Source organism: Mesoplodon densirostris, chromosome 10 (genome assembly GCF_025265405.1).
Source record: "Mesoplodon densirostris isolate mMesDen1 chromosome 10, mMesDen1 primary haplotype, whole genome shotgun sequence".
Lineage (NCBI taxonomy): Eukaryota > Metazoa > Chordata > Mammalia > Artiodactyla > Ziphiidae > Mesoplodon > Mesoplodon densirostris.
Window position 1 is genome coordinate 17,340,675 of NC_082670.1, and position 23,976 is coordinate 17,364,650.

The 23,976-nt window shown below is 38.5% G+C and overlaps 1 protein-coding gene across 5 annotated transcripts in view; it reads left to right on the forward strand.

Moving 5' to 3' along the window:
• The window catches only part of CDKAL1 (CDK5 regulatory subunit associated protein 1 like 1), a 657,744-nt gene that overhangs the window by 524,267 nt on the left and 109,501 nt on the right, over positions 1-23,976 (forward strand). The window lies entirely within an intron of this gene.

Genomic DNA, 23,976 nt, shown 5'->3' on the forward strand with positions numbered 1-23,976 from the left:
TTTGGGGGTGTTTTTTGATTGGTGGGTTTTTTCTTTCCAAACAGTGTAGTAGACGAACCTGGCTTTGGAATTGGTAGAGACAGTTGAAATATTATCTGCCAACTGTTGGTTCTCCATTGCTTCTGATAGAAACTTACATTTCTAAATAAAAATCCTAACAAAAAGCAGTGCCGAGAATCATAACTAAAATATTCACTCCCGAGAGTTTTGCTACACAGAAGACTGAGTAGTGTAATGACCCCTGTATCCCCATCCTATAGCCTCATAGACCCATGTCCAGTCTTGTTTCATTTATACCCACACTCTCCACTTGCTATATTTGAAGAATTCTCAAACATCTCTTCACTTATAAGTATTTCACCATATATTTGTAAAAGGTAAGTTCTCTTTAAAAAAAATAAGTTTTTAAAGAAAACGCTCAACACCACATCTTCATGGGGGGGGGAAATACATTAAAGTATTCTGAGACTTGTACAAAACTTCTGTATCGTATAAGGTTCCAGTAAATCTGTTAATTCGAGGTGATTTCAGAAGCAAACAAAACATTCGCACAGTTGAAATGCTAATATAAACTTAAATCTTTATCTGTGAATCTACAAGGAGACATGTGGTAGGGATTTTTTAACTAGCCAAAATAAGTAGTGTGAAAACTACTCTCCTCATTTGAGAATACAGAAATGTCTGGATTCAGGAGGAAAAAATTGTGCCAGTTGTTCATAGAAGTTGAAAGAATTTGAATAGCTTCTAGTGTTTCTATAGTGAACAGTTGACTTAAGCATCAGAAATTTGTCAGAAGAGGTGTTTATATTCCACGTGACCACGACGATATACAAGACTAAAAATTTTATCATTTCAAGTTACATTTTTCAAGTTAAATCAGTCACTTTGCAGAATATGGCAATTTGTTTGAAAGCGATTGAGCGAGCCAGGCGTGTCTGACAGCGCAGGCGGAAGGTGCGGGCTGATAAGTAGTACAAGAGCAAAAGGAATGAGATTGGCCAGATTTCTGATGGGGAAGTTGCATTTTTTTTTTAGACGATGCCACTCAATAAACATAAATGCAACAGTGGCTGAAGTTAACATTTAACAACAGCAACAACAAGAGGCTATGACAAATCAAAGGTTTTGCCTGACTTGTCTAAATTTTGCCCACTTCGAACATTTTTTTAATTCACGGTTAAGGGAAATTCCATTATTCTTTTATTAGAACTCTTAATGGAACTTCGCCATTCACAGCTTCTCCCAGCTTCCTCTTCATATCCTTTGTGGCACTGTATCAAAGTCACCTCAGATGATTTTGGCTTCCCTTGTGAAGACTTCATTCCTCTACAAATTAGTCATCAGGCAGTGAGGAATTGAATATAAAATGCTAGATGGAGTTCCTTTTGATCTTTGCTTTAAGATCCGTAATAAATTACTGTGAAGTAGCTGGACTGCTTGATGAGTGGGTTTTGAAGCCCCCAAGGTTCAGCCTGGGGGCGTTCTGTCTTACTCTATACACGTAGTAAAGGGAAAGGGGAGAGTTTTCCTTCTGGCTCCTGTCCCGTACTGCCTCCTCCAGATTTTCTAAGCTCCAACCAGGCAAGTCTAACCGTGTTACTTTTAACTGTGTCTCTTGTTGGTCAGTGTCCACAAAGACTAGAATCACAGGGTTTGAGTCACGTGCACTGTTTTCTCAATATTAGAATGTTCCTTGTTTCCCCATAAATAAAATAATAGAAGGTTGTGATTCAAGTTACTTTGTCATTTTTAATTACCCAATTATATTCGAACAAATTCATTTTCTAGGCAGAAAAAACATTAGTGTAAAACGTTTTGTAAGATGTGGTTAAAGTTGGTTTAAACATCTCATGCTCAATGAGATTTCTGGAGTGATCTTCAGGTTAAATATATACATATGTCATAAATAAAAGCTTATATAAAGCTTATATAAAATAAAATATAGGCTGTCTGGGATTTGCTTTAAAAAAGGATCAAAGGAGGAACGTGGGTAGGGCACAGTAAAATAAGGTTGGCCATGTGTTGATGATTATTGAAACTGAATTATTGGTTTGTAGGGGTTCATCATTCTACTCTGTGTATTTTTTTATATGATTGAAATTTTCCATAGTAAAAATGATGCAAGAAGTAAAATAAACTATGGTCTGCTCCTGGGAGCGAATGTTGCGGTATTCTTTTCCTCTCTAGCTAAATCTTTTAAATTGTTCATTTTTCCCTTGATGTAAATTTGTGCCAAAGAAGGAATACTCAGCATTTCAGCGGGTTCATTATACTGAGTAAACTCAGAAATGCAGCTCCTGTTCTAGAGTTGGCATAATTTCCTGGGACTTCATCCCAAATTATAGTGGGTCACTTCAATGATAGCCTTGCCTACAAGAAACTGTTAAAACAGTTGTAATTACAAAGGGGCGTTAGTACCACCGTTTTGTTCTCAGTGAGTCAGTTGTATTTGCTCTCCTTTCCTTCCCCCCAACCAACACTGCTCCTGCCTGACCCCAGACACAGGAAAGTCACCAGGTTAAACAAATTTGTTGTTTGAGTGAAGCCAGGTGCATTTCTTAATCATACTGTAAAGCCATTGTTTAGGTTGTAAATGGTCAGTTTGTTTTCTCTTAGGTGCTGTTGCAAAAAGCAAATAAAGCTTAGGGCAAAATGAGCATTCAAAATTAGTCTTAAGAAAAATACCTGATTTGTTTTTTTAGACTCTAAGACAAATTTTGCTGGAGACTGGACGAATTTCGTTTTGGATTGTTATCTCTGGTCCCATGTCCATTTTTTAAAAAATTGTTTTTGGGAGTTCTCATAACACAAACTTACACAGAAAGGCTTGACCAAACCTAACTCCCACTGATCTATCCTAATAAAAGGGAACATTGGTAAAGGGAATCCAAAGCAGCAGGTAATCCGATTGTATTTTGAACATTATATTCTTTCCTCTGTTATTTTAATAAACACATAATAAACATAGCTTGGGATTTCTGAAAACACGTCATACTAGCTACCAGGAAGATTATAGGGATAGAGGTCTTCCACTTCACAGACAGTCAACCTGGAGTTGAATTTTTCCTTTGGAGAAGTCACAGGTAAGTAGAATAGGCTATAATTAGAACACTTTTATTAAAGGTATGCAAATTAGCATATGCTTTTTTTTTTTTTTTTTTTTTGCGGTACGCGGGCCTCTCACTGTTGTGGCCTCTCCCGTTGCGGAGCGCAGGCTCAGCGGCCATGGCTCACAGGCCCAACCGCTCCGCGGCATGTGGGATCTTCCTGGATCGGGGCACGAACCCGCGTCCCCTGCATCAGCAGGCGGACCCTCAACCACTGCGCTACCAGGGAAGCCCAGCATATGCTTTTTATCTTTGGCCTGACGAAAATATTGCCATGCATATAAAAGATGTCTCTCTCTTTCTTATTTCCTTCCTTCCTTCCTTCCTTCCTTACTTCTTTTCTTTCTTGTTAGATTTTATCAGAATTATGTGTTTGGAGAAATCTAGGTTTATTAGCTAAACACAGATGTTTTTTATAATCTGCTATTGTAAAAAGCTACTATAAAATATGAAAATACTTGGAAAGAAAAAAGTACACAGTTCTGTTTAGATCTATAGTGGTTTTTAACATCTGCAAAATTGAATAAGTTCTGATTCCATTATTCTTTTATTAGAACTCTTAATGGAACTTAAGGGGCAGAGATTATTTAAACAGATAATCTATATGAAATAATATATACTTGACCATTAAAAGTGAGTTTTTAACAGGTTGTCACTGTTATAGTTTCTGTATTTTGTGAAGTGGGCTTCTCATTTTCTTTTAGTGACTGTTGTTGTTTTAATAATTTTCTACATTTGTAAAATGTTCTACATTTCGTACATAAATCAGTGGACAAGTAGAAACATTATTATATGGCTCCTGCGTTGGTGCAATAAACTTTTCTTTGTCTTTTTGGTGACCAATTTTTTTTAATGCTTTTTCTACACACATAGACATGTATCACTTGAACTGTAAATAAACTCACCTGTCCAAAAAAACAGCTGTGTTTGAATACACTTGATAAGTTAGCATGTGAATAGATAGAAAATCACTCACTCTGAGGGATTTTATGTAGCAATCTTAGCCATCAAAAACACAGCCCGGAACCTGAAAGTAAGCCAGCCTAGGCCCAGACTGTCAAAATCATCTAATTCTCTCTCCCCGCCTCATTACTTCTTCAGTTCTCCATCCACAAACAGTCCTTTTTTTTTTTAATAGTTCTAACAAACATAGATGCCTGGCTTCTCAAACCACAGTCAACCCTAGCAGCAGTTAAAAAGAGGGTAGTTATTGCTTCAAGAAGTCAGAACTCCATTAAGAAGTGGCCACATACAAAGTGAAGGCAAGGACAAGGCCGTAAAAGCTCTAAGTCACTAACAGAGGGACTCTAAAAGTGCAGCTGCCCAAGTCCACTTCATTTGGACCCAAACATCCCTATAATTCATTTTTGTAGTCCCAGAATAAAATAATTGGACCAAAATTGTATCAAGAAACAGATGTTTTGTTTAAAAATAGTAGAGATTTGTATAATCTATTTTTACAAACTATTTTATGAATAAATTTCATTTATCTTGAAAACTCTCTTAGGAACAGCTGGTTCTTAATAAGGTTGGATAAATGAAGTATGTATTACTATAGAGAGTGGTTTAATAGAAGAGAAATAGTGAAAGAGTGGTTGAACATGTATTGGTAATTGGGTTAAGGACAGAAAATATGTGTGAGCATAAAAGATGAGAAGGGTAGAATCAGTCTTCCCCCAAATTATTCATTCATATAATTAGATACTGTAAAAATATTAAAGCCTTTGAGAATTATAAGATATTTTTATCCTGAAGATTACTCTAGGCATAACTTGAGTGAATACTTGTAAGTAGTGAATCAGTACAATGCTTTTTGTGTGTGTGTGTGTGTGTGTGTGTGTGTGTGTGGTACACGGGCCTCTCACTGCTGTGGCCTCTCCCGTTGCGGAGCACCCGCTCCGGATGCACAGGCCCAGCGGCCATGGCTCATGGGCTCAGCCGCTCCGCGGCATGTGGGATCTTCCCAGACCGGGGCACGAATCCATGTCCCCTGCATCGGCAGGCGGACTCTCAACCACTGCGCCACCAGGGAAGCCCAGTACAATGCATTTTTAACTGAAGTATTAAGTATACAAAAAAAGTTGATGTGTATTTCCCTTACCCACCCTTCTAAGACTACCTTAAGAACGGTCGTGAATACAGCCACTTGCAGGAATTCCTATCTCCTAGTGCACAATGAACTATATAATAAAAAATGTAAAATTATATTTTCTGTGGCTTCATTTGGGCAGAAGCCCAATCTATTTCAGAAGTCTTGGGACAGAAACAGTCTTCAGTTATACATCCACCTTTCTTCCCTTAAGAGATTAGTGGTCTCTATGACATCAAGTTTCATAAATACATATATCATACCTAAGCAAAAGGGATGGTTTCGTTTCAGAAAATCATGTCTTGATTTACATTTCTCCATTAATCAAATATGTCTAGTGATTTAAGATAAAAGTTACTTTATCCAGCTCTTTATGTTTGAAGAATAATGGCCATTTGACTCCATCCTCAGGCAGCTACAATACTGTCAAAGCTTCCTCATCCCCTGTGCTTTGAATAACATCATGCAGCAGCAGAGTACTGTGGGTTGTGCTTTAGGGAGGGAGATGCAGACTTGGATTATCGCCTGCTGGCCCTGTTGAGCTTTGAGCTATCTGCTGTCTGGAAACAGCAAATTCAGTTTTTAATGGATCCGGCACTCTACGATAGCCAGATTTTCATGGCACATGCAGAGAAAGAAACAAGTTATTGATTTGGCATGTTTATGCCATGCTTAAAACAGTTCTCCGCAGCAGGTTGGCCAAAGCCATTTGTGCACTTACCTCCATTCCTCATCTCTGGCAAAGACTAAAAAATGTTTAAAAAGTAATTTTCGGGATGTCACTAAATACCAGGAACAATTGGATTAGCTTCTAACTGTCTGAGTTCCCTTATTGTCATGTTAACATGTGTCATACTAAAACCATGCTCGGGTTATGGCCTTGAAACACAAGGACATGAGTGCTTCGGTAAATATTAAACCCATTTCATTGGCTCCATGAACTCCATTCTAAAGTCGATTGAATAACTCAGCCTCAAAATAATGGACATACTAAAAAGCTCTTCTGGTGTAAAATCTGTGCTTCCCTCTCTAGGTGACCATATAATTGTTACCAAAGAGGCAGATATAGTTCAGCTGCTTCCAGCTTCACCAGTAGGTATCTCTAGCCACGCTTTTGCTTCCTGATGAATGCCAACCTGATCCAAAAGCATTTTCCTTATCTTTAACTTTCCTCAGCTTGTGATTCAAGTTGAGTAACAGGTCGTGTTTCCTTGAGCCTAACTTTGATATTGTACCTATGTATTTTTTTCTTTTCCTTCTAACATGGCATTGTTCTAAAAATCAAACATTACTTTTTTACATGTTGATTTAATTTACCTTGTTACTGTAAATGCAGGGATAGGTGGTATGGAAGTATGTGTAAATGGCAGAGATTTTAGTGATGTTAAAATGATATATCCAGGGACCCATAGATGTCAGAATTCTGCTCTGGCAGTTACCCTGAGAATTGACAAGGAGACTGGAATCTGATTGGACCATTATTATTATTGTTATATTATCATTATTATTATTATTAAACTACTTACAGCATACCCTGTAACTGGTAATATTCTCAAAGCTTTACATATACACATAACTCATTTAATCTTTATACCAACCCTGTAAGTACTGTTATTATCCCGTTTTATAGATGAGGAAACTGAGACACAGATTAAGTAACTGCTCAAGGTCACACAGCTAGTAAGTCACAGAGCATTCTAGCTCCAGAGTCCATGCTCATCACCCCTATGCCATGAGTAGCTGCAAATCTGCTGAGTAAGAGGCTCTGATAAAGGTGGACTGACAAACACAGCTTAAGTTCAAGGTCAAGATGGGCCTTCTTACCCCGCCTCTTTCCCTCCAACCCCTAAATCTAAATAGGCAAACTCTATGTAGAAACAGAGGTAAGAGAAGGAATAAGGAGAGAGAAAGGACAGCAACAGTCCAGGGGAAGAGTGTCATGGATTCCATTGACTGGCCTCCCTGTAAAGCAGACAGTAAAGCAACCAAGCTTGTGCTGACCACTGCCACCCTCACCTCCACTCTTCCCCTGTCTGATTAATTCACCATCAGCCCAGGGCAAAGGAAACTTGATTTAAGCTGTACATCAGGGCTGATACCATCAGGGACTAACAGATGACTGTGAAGCACTGTTCACCTTGCTCTCCTTTCAGCTCCCCTCTGTGAGGGTGGGAATGGGGCAAGTTCCAGCCAAAGGATGGGAGTTCTTTAGGGCCAAGACAGCAGGGGATGTCCAAGCCAGGGAAATAGGGCATGCCAGCCTAAAACCCTAGAGCCCAGAGAAAGGTTGAGGAGAGAATCAACTGAAGTCCAATGGAGATGGGAAAATGGCAACAGGGCGGGTTAGAAACTGGTAGACTGCTGTCCTGTTCCATCTATCAGGACACCAGCTGGCATTTGCAACTTATTTTATGGGCAGGTGGCGTCATGAGGCCAAAGTCAGAAAGTTCCCCAGGTCCTGACTTAATGTCCTATTTAGTAGCATATTCTCTTCCCTCCACCTTCCCGCCCAGCTACTCCCAGGAAATATCAGCAATAGGGGAAAAACAAAGTTCATGATCAAATATTTTGCTAACATTCAGTATAAAAGTACTGATAAAAAAATTAATCAAAAAATCTAAAAGGCAACAGAAACAAAAATAAACAAGTGGGACTACATCAAACTAAAAAGCTTCTGTACCGCAAAGGAAACTATCAACTAAATGAAAAGGCAACCTAGCAAATGGAAGAAAATATTTGCAAATCATACATCTGGTAAGAGCCTAATATCCAAAATATGTAAAGAACTCATACAACTCAATAGCAAAAAAACCCACAAACAATCCAATTAAAACGTGGGCAGAGGATCAGAATAGACATTTTACCAAAGAAGGTATACAGATGACCAACAGGTGCCTGAAAAGATGCTCAGCATTGCTAATCGTCAGGGAACTGCAAGTCAAAACCACAGTGAGATACCACCTCACACCTGTTAGAATGGCTGTTATCAAAAAGTCAAGCAATAAGTGTTGGCGAGGATCTGGAGAAAAGGGAACCCTTGTGCACTATTGCTGGGCATGCCTCTGTGGAAAACAGTATGGCAATTCCTCAAAAAATTAAAAACAGAACTACCAAATGATCCAACAGTTCCACTTCTGGGTATTTATCTAAAGAAAATAAAAACACCAACTCAACAAGATGTATACACCCCATTGTTCATTGAAGCATTATTTACAATAGTCGAGACATGGAGACAACCCAAGTGTTCATCTATAGATGAATGGATAAGGAAAATTAGGTGTGTGTATATACACACACACACACAATGGAATATTATTTTGCCGTAAAAGGGAGTCTTGCTATTTGCAGCAACACGAATGGACCTTGAGGGTATTATGCTAAGTGAAATAAGTCAGGCACAGAAAGACAAATACTGTATGATCTCACTTAAATGTGGACTCTAAAACAAAACAAAACAAACTTACAGATTAAAAAAAAAATCAGATTGATGGTTTCCAGAGGCAGGCTGTGGCAGGTGGGAGAAATGGGTGAAGGGAGTCAAAAGGTGCAAACTTCCAGTTATAAAATAAATAAGTCATGGAGATGCAGTGTACAGCATGGCAACTATAGTTAATAATATTGTATTGTGTATTTGAAAGTCGCCAAGAGAGTAAATCTTAAAAGTTCTCATTAAAAGAAGAAAATCTTGTATGTATGGTGACATGTTAAGTGGACCCAATGTGATCATTGTAGTATATACAAATATTGAATCATGTTGTACACCTGAAACTAACATAATGTATTTCAATTATACCTCAATTTAAAAATAAACAAAAAAGGGCTTCCCTGGTGGCGCAGTGGTTGAGAGTCCGCCTGCCGATGCAGGGGACACGGGTTTGTGCCCCGGTCTGGGAAGATCCCACATGCCGCGGAGCGGCTGGGCCCGTGAGCCATGGCCGCTGAGCCTGCGCTTCCGGAGCCTGTGCTCCGCAACGGGGGAGGCCACAACAGTGAGAGGCCCGCGTACCACAAAAAAAAAAAAAAATTAAATTAAAAAAAAATAAACAAAAAAGAAAATCTAGGGCTTCCCTGGTGGTGCAGTGGTTGGGAGTCCGCCTGCCGACGGCGGGGGATGTGGGTTCGTGCCCCAGTCTGGGAGGATCCCACATGCCACGGAGCGGCTGGGCCCGTGAGCCATGGCCGCTGAGCCTGCATGTCCGGAGCCTGTGCTCCACAACGGGAGAGGCCACAGCAGTGAGAGGCCCGTGTACCGCTAAAAAAAAAAAAAAAAAAAAAAAAAAATCTACATAGAAATGGCAGTTACTATATTTTAAATTATTTATCAGGCCTAAAAGTATCTCAGTTTCTACTGTCATTGATTGTATACTGCCTCTACAAAATTCACTAGCATAAGGAAGAAATCAGCAGAGGCAGGAAAAGGAACTGCATTGCACCAAGAGCCAGAGTGTGTGCATGTACCACGCATCCCCGGGCTGCTTGCCTCTGACTGCTGCAGCAGTCACCCCCATGCTGGTCCTCTAACATCAGTCTTTGTATGCAGTTAAAACATATCACCAGTCTCTTTCCTTCTTGATACATACCTGCCCCAAACCTTTTTCTATGTCTCACCACCAGTGGGCACTACCACTTACCAACCTTCCCAACAACAGACTCAGCTAGCACACCCTCCACTTGATATGTTAGGCCTGTTGCATGTTGGGTTGCCAGTTAGCAAATGAAAATACAGGACAACACCCAGTTACATTTGAACTTCAGATAAACAGTGAGGGGATTTTTTTGTTTGTTTTTGTTTTCGTTTTTTAGTATAAGTATGTCCCATGCAATATGTGGGACTTATTTATACTAAAAATTTATTCATTTATCAAAAAAAATTTGTTTATCTGAAATTCATATGTAAGTGGGTGTTTTGTTTTTATCTGGCAACCCCAGCTGCATGTACATTATACTTTTCACTTCAGGAAATTGAGATAGATGAAAGGGAAAAGAATATCCAAAATGGAATGAAATAAAAAATGATTTTAAAACCTCCGCTGTATATAATGTGAAGGATATGAGCAAATTTCTTCCTACTCCTAACCCCATCGTTGTATAATGTGCATGGCCTGCCTGTCAAAGGCTGACACCAATGTCAGACATAGTTTTTCAAACATTCACAATTTTAATTAAGAAGATAAAACAAGGGCTTCCCTGGTGGCGCAGTGGTTGAGAGTCCGCCTGCCGCTGCAGGGGATACAGGTTCGTGCCCCGGTCTGGGAGGATCCCATATGCCACGGAGCGGCTGGGCCCGTGAGCCATGGCCGCTGAGCCTGCACGTCCGGAGCCTGTGCTCCGCAACGGGGGAGGCCACAACAGTGAGAGGCCCGCATACCGCAGAAAAAAAAAAAAAAAAAAAAAAGAAGATAAAACAAGGGCTTCCCTGGTGGCGCAGTGGTTGAGAGTCCGCCTGCCGCTGCAAGAGACACGGGTTCGTGCCCCGGTCCGGGAAGATCCCACATGCCACGGAGCAGCTGGGCCCATGAGCCATGGCCACTGAGCCTGCGCGTCCAGAGCCTGTGCTCCACAACGGGAGAGGCCCCAACAGTGAGAGGCCCGCGTACCAAAGAAAAAAAAAAGTGCCCATACCTTATTTTCAAGGAAAAATTTCCAACCCCCCCTGAAAAAGCACACTTTGTTTTTCAGCAATACATTTTATCGTAAAATATATTAATGACTTCTTTGTAGCTGAAGTTATTTTTATTGAGATGCACTAAAAAGCATTAATGCCAGTGATGCTTAAAGCAAGTAATGCAGGCATCCACTAGAGAAATGAGGAAGCTATAACTGATTTTTTTTCGTCTCTAGCTCTGCTGCTCAAGTTTTCAGATGGTTGAAAATCCTTTGATTGGTGCAGTGTGGGTTGATGCTGTTTGCATAGTTGGCTCCCCAGGCCTGGCCTCTGTCTTCCTCAGCACATTATTAACAGCGGCTAAAAGCCCCAGTCTGTGTACCACTCTCCTATGATCACCAGCCTTCGATACAGATTCTGACTTGCACAATTCTCTTGACAAAGAATAGTGAAATGAAAATATTTCCATGAGCCAATAATTCATTCTCTTTAGGGTTTCTGTGCAAGGTTAAGAAGACATAATTACAGTTAGCATCTATGGTGCTTTTTTAATGTATACATTAACACTCTTCTCTTGAAATTAGAAAGCTAGAGATTTTTGGTACCTGGAAGAAAATAAGGTAAACAGCTTTTTTTAATGATTGTTAATATTTTCCATTATTCAACAGTGTACCTTTGGGTGCTTTTCAGATGTCCAGAGGTATTTTAAATGCACGTGTCAAATAAAAATAAAGGAGTTTTAAAAGCTCAAGTTCTTTATAATTCAGCTCTATTGTTATATGGCACACACATGGGTAAGAAAGGAGAATATTCCCTTTTTAATTACTGTAAAGTATAATAATCCAGCATATAATCATACAACAGAAATCTCTAATTCAATTTAGGCCTTTTCCTTGGAAGGGGGTAATTTTAAATCTGCTTTTTTGTCTGTATTCCTCACTCTTTATTTCTTATCAGCACTTTCTTTTTCTAATTTAATTTTAAACGATGTAGTTAACGTTTTACGTTTGCCTCCCTCCCTGTACCTCTGGGCCTGTGTTTTTCACTTTGCCTTCCTCCCTGCAAGCTGATTGCCTTCCCCTATCCATTCTTTGTACTCATATTTCCTTACTATGCCACATACTTTTACATCTCTCCACCCAATTTCTCAGATGGTTTTGCTTTTTACCCTCTAATATGTTCCTGCTTGGAGTGTATGGGGTGTAATTCTTGGGATCTTCAACCTGGTGGCATATTCTGGAACTTACTTCCTTTTCCCTGGAGACAGTAACACACAAAATCAACACTGGGTCCGTCCATTCTCCCTTCTTAAACCAGGGAGCTCATGTAATCCCACTGCCCACCTCTTGTACACGTAAAGAAAAGTTTGTCTTGTCCTGTTGAATTCTTACTCATCTTTCATGACCCAGTTTAATTTTACCTCCTTTGCATCCTTTCTGATGCTCACAGAAAATTGTTGTCATGCTATCACTATGACATGCATATGTCTGTATTATTTTGAGTTGTCATGCTGTTAGAATTCAGTGCCATTCAACAATCATGAGTTTTTTCCTAAGGGACAGGCATAAATGCTTATAACCCAATAGGGCAATAGAGGAGTTGGCAACAAACATTGCATTGGAATTATTTTGCTCTGTTACATATGTATTGTTGATATAACTGTTTCCTCCTGTTACACTGAGGATGTCTACAGGACAAAGATCATATCTCACTTGGCTTTTTTTCCCCTCTCCAGGGGAAGACCCGGAATGGTGGACTAGAATTTAATGTGTTGTATATATGAAGTGTGTTTTGTTCTTCTTTTGCTCTACGTACCATAACTGTACAAAGCACTTACCCATTATTATCCCACAGCAAATACAAGGTGAAAACTCAGCCTTTAATTCCCAGTTTGGTGCCCTGTCCATGTCACCACACAGTTGGAATGTTCCAGTAGTAATGGCCACAGCTGTGGGAGGATGCGCTAAGTTTGTTCTTGGTTTTTAATTGTAAAATAGGTAATACACGCACTTAAAACCACACTCAAAGAAAGTCTCGCTCCTAACACTATCCTGCAGATCCCTGTTGCCCTCCAGAGGCAATCACTGTTTTTGGTTTTGTGTATATGCTTCTAGAGTTGTTTTCTGCATATGGAAACACATACCTTCCTATGTGTCTTTATGTAGATACATGCCCTTTTTAACTCAGATGCTAACATACTACAAATTCTTCTCTTTTTCACTTTACAGTGTATCTTGGAGATAATTTCGATCAGTACATAAAGAGCTCCTTGTCCCTTTTTTTTAATGGATCTTTATTGGAGTATAATTGCTTCACAATACTGTTAGCGTCTGTTGTACAACAAAGTGGATCAGCCATATGCATACACATGTCCCCATATCGCCTCCCTCTTGAACCTCCCTCCCACCCTCCCTATCCCATCGCGCTCTAGGTCATCACCAAGCACTGAGCCAATCGCCCTGTGCTATGCTGCTGCTTCCCACCAGCCAACTATTTTACATTTGTTAGTGTATATACGTCAGTGCTACTCTCACTACGCCCCAGCTTCACCCTCCCACCCCATGTCCTCAAGTCCATTTTCTATGTCTACCTCTTTATTCCTGCCCTGCAACTAGGTTCGTCAGCACCATTATTTTTTTCTTAGGTTCCATATATATGCGTTAGCATATGATATTTGTGTTTCTCTTTCTGACTTACTTCACTCGGTATGACAGACTCTAGGTCCATCCACCTCACTACAAATAACTCAATTTCGTTTCTTTTCATGGCTGAGTAATATTCCATTGTATATATGTGCCACATCTTCATTATCCATTCATCTGTCAATGGACATTTAGGTTGGTTCCATGTCCTGGCTATTGTAAATAGAGCTGCAGTGAACATTGTGGTACATGAATCTTTTTGATTATGGTTTTCTCCAGGTATATGCCCAGTAGTTGGATTGCTGGGTCATATGGTAGTTCTATTTTTAGTTTTTTAAGGAACCTCCATATTGTTTTCCATAGTGGTTGTATCAATTTACATTCCCACCAACAGTGCAGGAGGGTTCCCTTTTTACCACACCCTTTCCAGCATTTATTGTTTCTAGATTTTTTGATAATGACCATTCTGACCGGCATGAAGTGATACCTCATTGTAGTTTTGATTTTCATCTCTCTAATAATTAGTGATATTGAGCATCTTTTCATGTGCCTCTTGGCCATCCGTGTGTCTTGGTGAAATGTCTATTTAGGTCTTCTGATCATTTTTTTAACTGGATTGTTTGTTTTTTTGATATTTAGCTCCATGAGCTGTTTGTATATTTTGGAGATTAATCCTTTGTCTGTTGTTTCATTTGCAAATATTTTCTGCCATTCTGAGGGTTGTCTTTTTGTCTTGTTTATGGTTTCCTTTGCTGTGCAAAAGCTTTTAAGTTTAATTAAGTACCGTTTGTTTATTTTTGTTTTTATTTCTGTTACTCTAGGAGGTGGGTCAAAAAAGATCTTGCTGTGGTTTATGTCAATGTTTTTCCTGTATTTTCCTCTAAGAGTTTTATAGTGTTTGGTCTTACATTTAATTAAGTCTTTAATCCATTTGGAGTTTATTTTTGTGTATGGTGTTAGGCATTGTTCTAATTTCATTGTTTTACATGTAGCTGTCCAGTTTTCCCAGCACCACTTATTAAAGAGGCTGTCTTTTCTCCATTGTATGTTCTGCCTCCTTTGTCATAAATTAGGTGCCCATATGTGCGGCTTTATCTCTGGGCATTCTATCCTGTACCATTGATCTATATTTCTCTTCTTGTGCCAGTACCATACTGTCTTGATTACTGTAGGTTTATGGTATAGTTTGAAGTCAGAGAGCCTGATTCCTCCAGCTCCGTTTTTCTTTCTAAAGATTGATTTGGCTATTCAGGGTCTTTTCTGTTTCCATACGAATTGTAAAATTTTTTGTTCTAATTCTGTGAAGAATGCCATTGGTAGTTTGATACGGATATCATTGAATTTACAGATTGCTTTAGGTAGTAATAGTCATTTTCACAATATTGATTCTACCAGTCCAAGAACATGGTATATTTCTCCATCTGTTTATGTCATCTTTGATTTCTTTCATCAGTGTTTTATAGTTTTCTGAGTACAAGTCTTTCGCCTCCTTAGGCAAGATTATTCCTAAGTATTTTATTCTTTTTGTTGCAATGGTAAATGGGAGTGTTTCCTTAATTTCTCTTTCAGATTTTTTATCATTAGTTTATAGGAATGCAAGAGATTTCTGTGTGTTAGTTTTGTATCCTGCAACCTTACCAAATTCATTGGTTAGTTCTAGTAGTTTTCTTGTGGCATCTTTAGGATTTTCTATGTATAGTATTATGTCATTGGCAAACAGTGACAGTTTTACTTCTTCTTTTCCAATTTGTATTCCTTTTATTTCTTTTTCTTCTCTGATTGCTGTGGCTAGGACTTCCAAAACTATGTTGAATAAGAGTGGTGAGAGTGGACATCGTTGTCTTGTTCCTGATCTTAGTGGAAATGCTTTCAGTTTTTCACCAGAGTATGATGCTTGCTGTGGGTTTGTCGTATATGACCTTTATTATGTTGAGATAGGTTCCCTCTATGCCCATTTTCTGCAGAGTTTTTATCATAAATAGTGTTGAATTTTGTCAGAAGCCTTTTCTGCATCTATTGAGATATCATATGGTTTTTATTCCTTAATTTGTTAATATGGTGTATCACATTGATTGATTTGCATATATTGAAGAATCCTTTCATTCCTGTGATTAACCCCACTTGATCATGGTGTATGATCCTTTTAATGTGCCGCTGTATTCTGTTTGCTAGTATTTTGTTGAGGCTTTTCACATCTATGTTCATCCGTGATATTGACCTGTAGTTTTCTTTGTTTGTGTCATCTTTGTCTGGTTTTGGTATCAGGGTGATGGCCTCGTAGAATGAGTTTGGGAGTGTTCCTCTCTCTGCTATATTTTAGAAGAGTTTCACAAAGATAGGGGTTAGCCTTTTTCTAATTGTTTGATAGAATTTGCCTGTGAAGCCATCTGGTTCTGGGCCTTTTGTTTGCTGGAAGATTTTTAATCACAGTTTTAATTTCGGTGCTTGTGATAGGTCTGTTTATATTTTCTCTTTCTTCCTGGTTCCATCTTGGAAGGTTCTGCTTTTCTAAGAATTTGTTCATTTCTTCCAGGTTGTCCATTTTATTGGCATATAGTTGCTTGTAGTAATCTCTCATGATTCTCTGTATTTCTGCAGTGTCAATTGTTACTTCTCCTTTTTCATTTCTAATTCTATTAATTTGAGTCTTCGCCCTTTTTTTCTTGATGAGTTTGGCTAATGGTTTATCAATTTTGTTTATCTTCTCAAAGAACTGGCTTTTAGTTTTATTGATCTTTGCTATCGTTTCCTTCATTTCTTTTTCATTTATTTCTGCTATGATCTTTATGATTTCTTTCCTTCTGCTAACTTTGGGGGTTTTTGTACTTCTTTCTCTGATTGCTTTAGGTGTAAAGTTAGGTTGTTTAGTTGAGATTTTTCTTGTTTCTTCAGGTAGGATTGTATTGCTATAAACTTCCCTCTTAGAACTGCTTTTGCTGCGTCCCATAGGTTTTGGGCCGTCATGTTTTCCTTGTCATTTGTTTCTAGATATTTTTTGATATCCTCTTTGATTTCTTCAGTGATCTCTTGGTTATTTAGTAGCACATTATTTAGCATCCATGTTTTTGTATTTTTTACAGTGTTTTTCCGTTAATTGATATCTAGTGTCATAGCATTGCGGTCAGAAAAGATACTTGATAATACGATATTAATTTTCTTAAATTTACCAAGGCTTGATTTGTGACCCAAGATATGAGTTATCCTGGAGAATGTTCCATGAGCACTTGAGAAGAAAGTGTATTCTGTTGTTTTTGGATGGAATGTCCTATAAATATCAATTAAGTCCATCTTGTTTAATGTATCATTTAAAGCTTGTGTTTCCTTATTTATTTTCATTTTGGATACTCTGTCCATTGGTGAAAGTGGGGTGTTAACGTCCCCTACTATGATTGTGTTACTGTTGATATCCCCTTTTATGGCTGTTAGCATTTGCCTATGTATTGAGGTACTCCTATGTTGGGTGCATAAACATTTACAACTGTAATATCTTCTTCTTGGATGGATCCCTTGATCATTATGTAGTGTCCTTCTTTGTCTCTTCTAGTAGTCTTTATTTTAAAGTCTATTTTGTCTGATATGAGAATTGTTACTCCAGCTTTCTTTTGATTTCCATTTGCATGGAATATCTTTTTCCATCCCCTCACTTTCAGTCTCTATGTGTCTCTAGGTCTGAAGTGCTTCTCTTGTAGAAAGCATATATACAGGTCTTGTTTTTGTATCCATTCATCCAGTCTATGCCTTTTGGTTGAAGCATTTAATCCATTTACATTTAAGGTAATTATTGATATGTATGTTCCTATTACCATTTTCTTAATTGTTTGGGGTTTGTTTTTTGTAGGTCTTTCCTTCTCTTGTGTTTCCTGCCTAGAGAAGTTCCTTTAGCATTTGTTGTAAAGCTGGTTTGATGGTGCTGAATTCTCTTAGCTTTTGCTTGTCTGTAAAGGCTTTAATTTCTCCGTCGAATCCAAATGAGATCCTTGCTGGGTAGAGTAATCTTGGTTGCAGGTTTTTCCCTTTCATGACTTTAAATATGTCCTGCCACTCCCTTCTAGCTGGCAGAGTTTCTGCCGAAGGTCAGCTGTTAACCTTATGGGGATTCCCTTGTATGTTATTTGTTGCTTTTCCCTTGCTGCTTTTAATATTTTTTCTTTGAATAATATGTGTCTTTGCATGTTTCTCCTTAGATTTATCCTGTATGAGACTCTCTGTGCTCTCTGAACTTGATTGACTATTTCCTTTCCTGTATTAGGGAAGTTTTCAACTATAATCTCTTCAATTATTTTCTCAATCCGTTTCTTTTTCTCTTCTTCTGGGACCCCTATAATTCGAATGTTGGTGCATTTAATGTTGTCCCAGAGGTCTCTGAGACTGTCCTCAATTCTTTTCATTCTTTTTTCTTTATTCTGCTCTGCAGTAGTTATTTCCACTGTTTTATCTTCCAGGTCATTTATCCATTCTTGTGCCTCAGTTATTCTGCTATTGATTCCTTCTAGAGAACTTTTAATTCCATTTATTGTATTGTTCATCATTGTTTGTTTGCTCTTTCATTCTTCTACGTCCTTGTTAAACATTTCTTGTATTTTCTCCATTCTATTTCAAAGATTTTGGATCATCTTAATATCATTACTCTGAATTCTTTTTCAGGTAGACTGCTCATTTCCTCTTCATTTGTTTGGTCTGGTGGGTTTTTACCTTGCTCCTTCATCTGCTGCCTATTTCCCCTTCTTCTCGTTTTGCTTAACTTAGTGTGTTTGGGGTCTTCTTTTCACAGGCTGCAAGTTTGTAGTTCCTGTTGTATTTTGTGTCTGCCCCCAGTGGGTAAGGTTGGTTTAGTGGGTTGTATAGGCTTCCTGTGGAGGGGCCTAGTGCCTGTGTTTTGGTGGATGAAGCTGGTTCTAGTCTCTCTGGTGCGCCGGACCGTGTCCGGTTGTGGTTTTGGCGTGTCTGTGGCCTTATTATGATTTGAGGCAGCCTCTCAGCTAATGGTTGGGGTTGTGTTCCTGTCTTGCTAGTTGTTTGGCATGGGGTGTCCAGCACTGGCGCTCGCTGGTTGTTGAGTGGAGCTGGGTCTTAGCGTGAGATGGAGATCTCTGGGAGAGCGCTCGCTGATTGATATTACGTGGGGCCAGGAGGTCTCTGGTGGTCCAGTGCCCTGAACTCGGCTCTCCCACCTCAGAGGCTCAGGCCTGACACCCAGCCAGGGCACCAAGACACTGTCAGCTGCATGGCATCTTGACCCCCAGGAAACTGCTCACTGGGCGCACCACCACAGTGGGTATCCGAGTGGCTCGCTAGGAACAGGAGACGACGCCACTGCTTGGCCTCGGGCCCCTGAGGGACGACCTGGATGATCCAGGGGCACCATCCAGGGCAGGTCGAGATGCTCCGTAAATGTTAATTTAAGGGCCGAACGTAATTTTTTCAAGGTCTGATTGTCTCTTATACTCTTGACTATGTATCTCTTGAAACATCTTCTGTATTCTGTGCACACACGGAAAATTTATAAGTTTGTATGGACAAGCAGTGGTCCCACTGGATTTCCATATTTCATATTTAAAATGTATCTTTTCTATTCCCAGTTATGTTACATTTATAGAAAATTAAGGAGAATGGTTTGAAAGCAGGGTGTGCTTTCTTCTGTGCCTGAGTGAAGAGTGTGCAAGCTCCTCTTAAGGGTGTGATCCCTTTTCCACACCAAAGGTTCACAAACTTAATGGCACATTAGAATCAACAGGGGTGCTTTAAAACATACTGATGCTTGGGTCCCACGTCTGCACAACTTGTTTGTGTCTGTGTGTGTGTGTGTGTGTGTGTTGCATTGCTTCCAGATGTTCTAAATGAGCAAATTATGCTAATTGGCTTCATTATAAAGTTATGGGTTCCCATCTCAGCTGAGCCCTCAACCTTAATCCTTTTCTTTATCTGCACTCAGCTCCCTTTCCCATTTCTCCTGGCACTTATCCTAAACCTTTACTACTTTTCTTGGTTCTCCTGTCTCACCCCTACCTGTAGCCTGCACGTGCACAGGCGCGCACACACACACACACACAGAGCCCCCTCATGAATTGGTCTTCTGTTTATATTGCTCAAACAGAAGACCGAAGCCTACCATTTTGAATTTCAAGTTTTACCCACATTGTACTTAATCTGATAATGTGACATATCCCTAAGGATCCTAATTGACTTATAGGATATTTTATTTAAAGTAATGTTGTGAATAACTCAACTCATGCTGACTTAAACAAAGAGACAATTTATATGTATAATTTATTGGCTTTCTTAATTGAACTGTCAAGGTAGATTTTTGCATTAAGCAAGGCTTGATTCAGGACTCAAATGGAGTCACCAGTAGCAATCTTTGCTGTGTCACTTGGCAGGGTTTCATATATCAGCCATTCTCAGACTCATCTCCGTGGAGTTAGCAGAGTCGCTGTGGCAGCCCCACTCCTCACACCACCAAATACAAAGGAGAGAGAAGGCCACTGTCCTGGAAAATCCAGCCAGAGTTCCATCAACCTGATTGATTTGGGTTGTGTGCACTTCCTTGAGTTGGGGGTCAGTGTGTTTATTCAATTAAGCCAGTCAGGGTTCTCACCCCAGGAGCTGTGGGTGCTGTTAACACCCTCAGACTGCGTTGGCTACAGCATGAGGGTTGAAGGGGCAGTGAATTCCCCAAGGAGTGAAAGATGAATGCAGCAAGGGCAAACCACACATGTTCACAGTCATGAACATTATCGTAATATGGTCTGTCTATAAGGATTTCATCAACATCTGAGCAACATATATTTAATTTGAAGTGTCGTGTAGATATAGTAAAATTGCTGGGTCATATTGGACCATTTTGACTTTCTGGTGAAGTGAATGCAAAAACAGAGTTATAATATGTTCTGTTTTTATAAGCAACATAAGAAATCACTCTCTGTCATTGAATTTGTTAGTTTCATATTTTTTTACAAATAGTAAAATTACTCCACTAAATATTAGAAGTATGGTATAACGGAGTCTGAAGAACTGACTTCAAACCAATGTTTGTCACTTGACTTTGGATAAGTTATTTTCTTACCTGCTAGATGCAGATATAAGTAATACCTGTCTTATTTATCTCACAGAGTTATTGTGTCAAATGAAATGTTGTATATGTTAAAGCATATAATAAAAAGGCAGAGTTCATTGTTATTTATTTCACTGTCTCATCAGGTTGAGTTTACCTGACCAAAGAAAATATCATTATAATTAAAATGTAGTTCTCTTTTACTAACACATTGTCTTCATTACTTAAAACCTGTTTTGTTTTTATTTTTGGCTTTGTATAAAGCCTCAGGGTGGCTTATATAAAAAGTACATAATATATTTTAGGACAGAATAAGAAGAACTATGTTGTTGACCCATAAAATCTGAGTCATTGCTACAGTTGAGACTAAAAGCCTGGGCTTCTGGGAAGCAAAGGCAAATAGATAAACAGCTAAATGCACAGCTTTCATTTTGTAATAACAGAAAGTATATCACTCAAAAGGAGTGACAACCTTTTCTTAGGGCAAATCTCTAAATAGAATATATCCCATCAATCTTTCTGTTAAGGGGCATTGAACAGCATAATGGACTATTGTACCATAAAATTTACAAAATCCAATAAGCTTTTAAACTATTTTGTACAGTTTTGAAAAGAGAAACACTGAAGTCTGGGTTTTAACAAGCCATTTATTAGCTGTGTGACATAGGCAGTTTGCTAAACTTCTCTGAGCCTCAGCTTTCTCATCTCTGAAACGGAGATAAAAAAAATAATACCTACCCCATGGAGTTATTATAAGGAATAAAAAAGAGAATGTATGTTGAAGAGATTGGTACAGTGCTCTCAATGTTGTACTTAATAAATGTTAGATGTTACAATAATAATTACAAATCCCATCAGTAAACTTGTATTGCTGTAATTAGATATAAGTAAAAGAATATCAGCAGTGAGGTAATTTTATTGCCATTAAAGCATGCATGTGATTGGATACTAGAAAATATCACCAGGGCCCTTCAACTAGATAAAAGTCTAACCACCTGGAGATCTAAAGGAGAAAAGTGAAAATAATTGTTTTGGTTCTCTCTGTGAACTGATTAAAATTTTCTGTTATATACATATTTTTTAAACGAGTCATTTTAGAATAGCACTGAAGTACTCCAAGATAGCATAACAGTGAAAAGCCTGTGGTGTGAAGGGTCAAAAAGCTAACTAACATGTGTGAACCCAAAGTAGACCTCATAATTCACACTTTCGCTGACAGTACCTGCCTTAGAATGCTACTTAGATGTGTGTTGGCTTATTAGCATATAGTGGCCCAGTCGATGTGGTCCAGCCATTCCTTTGTATAAGCAGTATTGTCTTGCAGGATGCTATCTTTAAATTGTAACTCTAGTTTACCATTCCCTCCCACCACCCCCCAAAAAAGTACAGGGAGAAAAAATAGAAAAAGTGTACTGATAACTCTAGATATAACCCAAAATAAGATTACTTAGATTATTTTACATGCTAATACATTGGTGATAGGTGGTTTTTATCTTTATCCCTTAAATTGTCAAAGTAATAGGGTGTATATTTAGAATCACTAATGTTAGCACTGAGAGGAATTGTAAGGTCAAATTAGTACAGTTTTTTCTTTCTTTTTAATTTAGATGTGGAAACCAAGGCCCACAGGGGTTAAGTTCCACAGGCAGTTAGCTAATTAATAATAAAACTATACCTTAAAGTCAGATTTGCCAACTGCTAGTCTGAGAGGCCTTTCATTTCACCACAAGGTGTTTTGGGGGTTTTTGGACATTGTTGTTTATTTTTGTTTGTAGCTGTTATTGATTTTCAGTATTTGCATTCTGCAGAGCTCCCTTATTTCTAATTATTATGGGATTCAAAGCTCCAGTGAACTCCACATTTTAGCAAACTGGACTTAACATTTTAAGCCCTTGATGTTGACATGAAGTTGATTTGCTCAAATAAATGTGAATTTCCAGGTTACTTGGCCAAGCATACAGATCAAAAGAGAAATTATAGTGGTACAGTATAATAACACAACTACTATTCTTGGGTTATGTAGACCTCTTTGAGGTTTGTATGAAAGAAAGCAACTGGAGTTGCCCTCTTCACTTCTCTACTGGTAGAAAGCCACAGAATTGGCCAGGCTGGTGGTAGGTCCTCTGTTCCCTGGAGACCTCTCCATGGCCAGCACCCAGGGAATACAGTGGTTAGGGTTGGGAAAGCAAAGCTGTGAGAGGATGGTATTACAGAAATCGCCAGTGCAAAGATGAAGAGGACCTGCCACTTAGAAGTAAATTTGATTTCTCTTTTATAATCAATAAGTCCTCTTCTGCCTGGTTTTTCCTCTGCACTAGCTGCCACAGTGGAATTAAAAGGAGTGTGTTCCCAAAGACTAATTCACCATACAGGGTAGTGCTTATGATTGTACCAGAGTTCAAAAAGCAGTTACGAAATAGTGTATTCAGTATAATGCCAATATTAGGTACCTGTGCTTCTGAATTGTCTACCTTTTATATAATATGATTTCTGTAAGAGGAATGAAAGGAGTAAATATTACTTTCCTGTAAAAAGGCTTTGACTGAGCTAGAGAACATTTGAATGCCTCTGGATTTTTCAAAATCTGATTTTTTTATCTGTATCGTCTGCTTTAAATATAAACATCACTGAATTTTGGAACTGCTGATGGAGGACAGATAACTGCATTTTGGGGTATTTATCTCAATAATATCTAGTAATAGAAGGATGTAGTTTCTGTATCAGTTTAATTTCCACCTCTTGTTGGACCATTTTGATGATATGGTCTTGTATGTTTTGATCATAACTATTTTCTTTCACACCATGCATCCTCATTACTTTGGTCTGGCCCGTGTGTCATGTATAGTAGAAAGTCACCAGAAACAAGTCAAAAGGAACTTGACTAACCACCCGATATTCAAGTTTCGGTAGAAGTAAAACAGAGAAACATTTCATGGGAGGGAGTTACTGAGAAAGATAAATGTTGTTCATGTCTAACACTGGAAAAATGAAATAAAATGAAAACTAGATGGCTGCTCTAAAATGCTTTTGATCAGTTCAGAACATTTAGTTATTTATGTTAAATTTTCACTAATTTGAAGTAGTTTCAAGGGAGACCTGAAACTGCATTAATCATATCCTGAACTAAGAAAGTACAGACATGTCTGTTTTAATGTGTACCCATATATAATGTGACATTAGTTACTAATTCAGCCTGAAAAACAGTCATAGTGTATGCAAGGTCCAAATTAGTGAAAACTATTTCTTTTTAAATATTTTAAGGGAATATTTAGTTTATTCTAAAATAATAATAATAGATAATAAGTAAATAAACTTGAAAGCTTATTAGTTTCAAGTAATTTTGACTAATTTCAAGTAATTAGATAAATTCAGTATTCCAAGGAGGAGTACCTTGTGATTCTTTTTATGAGTAGATAAGAGTGATACATTTTCTAAGACATCAATAAGCTTTTAAAAAGGAAACGTAGTTATTTAACCACAGA